This window comes from Mytilus californianus, unplaced genomic scaffold (genome assembly GCF_021869535.1).
Source record: "Mytilus californianus isolate M0D057914Y unplaced genomic scaffold, xbMytCali1.0.p SCAF_1, whole genome shotgun sequence".
NCBI lineage: Eukaryota > Metazoa > Mollusca > Bivalvia > Mytilida > Mytilidae > Mytilus > Mytilus californianus.
In genome coordinates this window covers 48,901,012-48,906,579 of record NW_026262581.1, presented here as the reverse complement: position 1 = coordinate 48,906,579, position 5,568 = coordinate 48,901,012, and positions in this window count along the sequence as shown.

The following is a 5,568-nucleotide window of genomic DNA, read 5'->3' as shown; positions in this document are numbered from 1 at the left end:
TTCATTATCACTGATCTGGTACAAATTTTTCTTATGGCTGAAGCCATTTCTGGTTTTTAGGTGGATCGCTTCAGATGCTTGGTCCCAACTGCAGATGTTTTTCCTGCTATAACCCCACGGGAATTTATTACTGTTATTTCAGACCTTTAGTAACCGTTTAATTGTTCCATAGCACCTAGTACATATAGATTTTTTTTTCATGAGTTCAGATCTCTAATTGTTTTAATGAATACATTTCCTTTCTCTCTCTATGAATTGTTGAGGTATTGCTTACTTGTACATTTTGTATCTCTCTCAATAAAATTGTGACATTACTAATTTACTAGATTTGGATATTTTTTAGGAAAATTTAAAAGATGTGTCAAAAAAAAATAAAATTTGAGGTTTGACAGTTTTTAAGGAGGTATTAAACACTCCAGGCCTAAGGACAATAATTTACATTTACCTTAACCAGAGTCATGCTGAAGTCTAGCAAATATTTTCTTATCTTGTGTTGGTTAAACTTGGTATGAATGCAGTTTGTTTGAAGCTGTCTTTTCTATTGTTTTTGAGGATTATTAAAGGGTCGGAGATCCAATGCTGACAACTTAATACAGGGGTTACAGAAGAATTATTATTTTTCTCGATTAATTATGCTTTAAATTGTATTGGTATTACATATGTACATATACTTCCATGTAGCTAATTGCTGTGCAAGAATTGTAGGAGATCCTATATAGTTATAATGTTTGGATAGTAGAATCCTCAATAGTAAGTATGTTTTTGTAGCAGACCGACATCCTCCAGATGGGGTTGACTTAGGTCTAGGCATTGAAATGAATCTTTGTGATGGCATGATTGTCAAGCATGTTAAAAGTTAACTCAGAACAATGAAACTATGAGGATCCACCATATTTCTTAATAAAACATGTAGCAGGTAATGACACAGGTAGTTCTAGAGTGGGATTTTTGCACAATGAGATGAAGAACATGATCAGATGGATTATGCGGTTCATCAATTCTTAAGTAGTATGGTCTCAAATTTGACCAGGTTATTGCGAAGGATGGACTTGTGTTGCTATAGATCTAGAATATACAACTATATTATTGCCTTTATGATTAGCTGTCAGGGTTGCTACTTACAATATCATGATTTTCGATCAGATCAGAAATTTTTCAACTTGATGGTTCTCACTTGTCACCCTTAACCAACATGCTTATGCAATGAATTGTTAAACATCTTGAATATTTATTTGATGATATACTATAATATACTATATTTTATGATATACAAATACAATCAACTATCTTATGGTTTGGTGTAGTTTTGTTTAGTATTTTTATCTGTGTAGGTAAATATTTTTTGAACAGTTGTTCACAAAACACCATATTGATTATTTAACATATATATGTACCAAGTTGTACTTTAAATAAAATATCTATCTATCCATCTATAGTAATCTGGTTCACAGCTTTGCAGCGAACCGCCCTTTTTATGGCGGTTGACAGAGTCTCTGTTTTCCTTCGTCAATGTGGCAGAATTCGCTGCATAGAATCTTAATGTTAACTATGAAATTTTAGGTTTTTGGATAATACAGACTACACTTGTGTATCCCACGGTGTTTTCTAAATTTAAAGCACCAGTGTATCCCACGGTGCATCTTTACATTTTCATATATATCTATCTATCTATCTGCAAGGTTGCCATATTATCTTCGGGTAACCAACCATATATCTATCTACATATACATATACATCTATCTATCTATATATAATATATATATCATATGAATCTATATTATGAATAAAAGCTGTGGCCAGATATCGCCAAACCATATATGTATTTTGTTTTAATGGCACCATCTGAGATAATGGAATTTAAGTAAATAGACTTAAATTCAGTTATCGCTGGGGCCACTGACGGATTGTGTTTCATGTTTTAGATTCACCTAACATGAGTGACGTTATATTCTGTGACGTAATTTAGTCCTTTACAGAATTTCATCGCAGCAAGCAAGCTGTTTAAATTTCGTTAGCGGTAAAATTGAAAACCCGCCCTCCCACTCCTTTTTTTGTACGAGATACTGCTCTTTTGTATTTATTTTGAGATAATGACTTTGAGAACTGTATTCTGTACAACATTATCTTTAGTATCAGATTGTACTGTTTTTAAATGTTGTGTAAGGCAACTGACATTTCTTGTTGTTTCTACTCCTCATTGGGTACCCGTAACATTTATGGTTGACGTTATGTGAATTTTAGTTTTACAATAATCAGTACACTTTTAAGTTACCCCCTTGTTTTTGGCTGTGGTTTACGTTTCACATTTGATTTGTTTTTTTATTGTCTGTGTACAATGAATTGTGTTGTGGGTTGTTGTTTGTCGGTAGGTCTTTTTTCTTTTGATCAGGGTGTAATTAAATTTTCTTCTCATAATAGTATTTGAATGTCTTCACCTCTTTTTTTTTGTGTAGAAAAGAACATCCAATTGGTACTAAAGAGTCATCAGTCGACATATATCATCGTTAAACTTTACAACAAAATAATCATGACTGATAATACAAATCTAAATAGAAAAGCAAGCAGAAATGACTAAACTAAAATAAAATATGAGAAGTGCATACTGCGAATAGGTCGAAAGTATTATCTTTGACGTCGACTCAAAAGAACAAGACTGGTAGGCATCATCAAGCAACATCAAAAACTGTAAATCTTTAATAGAAACCTGAAACATGAAAAAACATGCATTGTACCTATACTAGGGTACCCTGCATGTAAACCAATCTAACAATTATCCCTAACCTACAAGTGAAATTTACTTTAACAACAGAAACAAATACAGAAATTTGAATTAAATGACCAAGTACACAGACAAAAGTAACACATAAAAACTAACTGAGAATGAGAATATACACTTATAAAATCACAAACACAAAGCAACAAGATCAGATAGTATTACTGGTAAAACTCTGATGGAAAATATAATCATAACCTCAAGTATACTTATTACTATATTATGTAAATATTTTTGAAACACACAATGTACCATTGGATCCGTACCATACTAACACAGGTATCAAAATAAAAGATACAAACATCATCATTAAAATTAAAGGCCAATATCACTTGTATTTCATGTAAATTACTTGAATATAAACTAGCCAGTACATGATGGAATATCCTGAAAATACGGCTTCATAGAAAAAATGACAGTTTGAATCACAAGTTATCTCTTGCTCACAAATGAGCACAAAGGCAAGTTATTTTAATAACTTATGTTATGCAGATGACGGAAATCTTTAGTTTTATTCTAATTTAATTTTTGCCTTCCCCTTTGGGGAGCCCCTGCACTAGATCTTGTATTGCAGTATTTACACTACACGTCACAGTTTTACACATTCTTGATAATCAACACGATCGATATTTATGTAAACAAGATTTTATTTGGGATTTTATCAATTTTTTAACAGGTATTTGGACATTAAGACAATTAATATAATTCTTTATTTTTGGAGAACTAACAGGTAATGTTTATAGTTGCAGTCGTTTGAACTAATTATTGTTGTTGATGTAAATGAAATATTGATCAGGGAAGCTGAGCTTCATCGCCATCTTGGAATTTTATTGTGTACGAACATTACATTGCAATCTTATGAATATCAAATGCATTTGAAGATTTTTCTATCCGTTAATTGCATAAACTGAATTTCTATTTATTTGAACACTTTCTTATACAGCGTTTATTGTTCACTTCCAATATCTATCAATTTACGGAACTATTACAAACTTTGTTGGAAGTTGTTTTGAGGTGCACCTTCATTGGAGGAAGATTCGTTAAAGAGTTACAGGTATACTTCGTCGTTCTAAATATTGACATTGTCAAAAGAGTGAACATGGATATTCAAATTACGCCAGGTCCGAAAGTTTTGATATTAGGACACAGCTTTATTTCTCGTCTAACGCAAGCATTAACATACGACCCGAAGTTATCACCGGACTTTAATTTAGCTCAATGCAGCGTGAGTTGTTATGGTATTAGAGGAGGTACAGTTGACAGACTGCAAAACAATGAAGATTTAAATGCTCACATTCAGAATTTTCAGCCCTCAGTAATTATTTTATACATAGGAGGAAATGATTTATGTGATCCAGGTTTGAAACCAGAGACATTAGCATGTAAAATTGTGGATTTGATGTCTGATTTTTTTGGGGGGGGGGGGGGGGGGGGGGTAGGAAAGATTTATTTTATTGCATCTTTCCTGGTGGCTTAGTTGACCCCTTTTCTAGGCCAAGCTATTGTATTATGTAATATGTTATGTAATATGTTATTAGTGTTTTTATGTATTTTCATTCATTATTATCGTGTTGTACAGATGTATATATATTGTGTATTTTGATATGAAAGAATTTTTTTTACGAATAAGTAAAAATTTTGCAATTTACTTTCTAGCTTCTCCATTCATTTATTCATTGCCCATACGATATCAAAAAGAACTTTTCGTCGAATTCTGACACTAACATCATATCAGATGGTTTGTTACGGTTGTAGGAAGATATCATAAAGGCAAGTTATTTTAATAACTTATTTTATGCAGATGACGGAAATCTTTAGTTTTATTCTAATTTAATTTTTGCCTTTCCCTTTGGGAAGCCCTTGCACTAGATCTTGTGTTACAGTATTTACACTACACGTCACAGTTTTACACATTCTTGATAATCAACACGATCGATATTTATGTAAACAAGATTTTATTTGGGATTTTATCAATTTTCCCTCCCTCATCCCTTTTTTCAACTCCTGTTCTTAACTTAGAAATTTGTTGTTTTGTCTAACTATGACATTTTTGGCTTGGCTTAGTTGACCCCTTTTCTATGCCAAGCTATTGTATTATGTAATATGTTATGTAATATGTTATTAGTGTTTTTATGTATTTTTATTCATTATTATCGTGTTGTACAGATGTATATATATTGTATATTTTGATATGAAAGAATTTTTTTACGAATAAGTAAAAATTTTGCAATTTATATCTAGTTTCTCCATTCATTTATACATTGCCTATACGATATCAAAAAGATCTTTTTGTCGAATTCTGACACTTACATCATATCAGATGGTTTTTTACGGTTATAGGAAGATAGCATAAATGATAACATCATACAAGAACTCGTCTAATAAAAGAAACTTGCCACAGACTTTGATACAGTCCCACTTAATTGATTGAATAATCCAACCCATCCACAACTCATTGTAAACAATAAAAGGGAACAAATCCAGTTACATCAGAAGTTCCTCAGGGCATAGTACGTACACCAATGCTGATTTCTCATTTACACGAATGACTTACCATACTACCTAATCCACAGTCAGATAAGACTTATCGCAGACGACAGCATTATTTACAGGCTCATAACCTGTCAAAATGATTGCATTAAGCTTCAAGAAGACACGGAAGCAGCTTAAAAATGGGAGCCAAACTGGTGCCTTTTAACCTGATATTGTCTCAACCTCAGAATTGCAAACAAGAAAATCAAATAAAGTTCTACGAAAACATGCAAAATATCTAGATATTACATTTTCTTCAAATC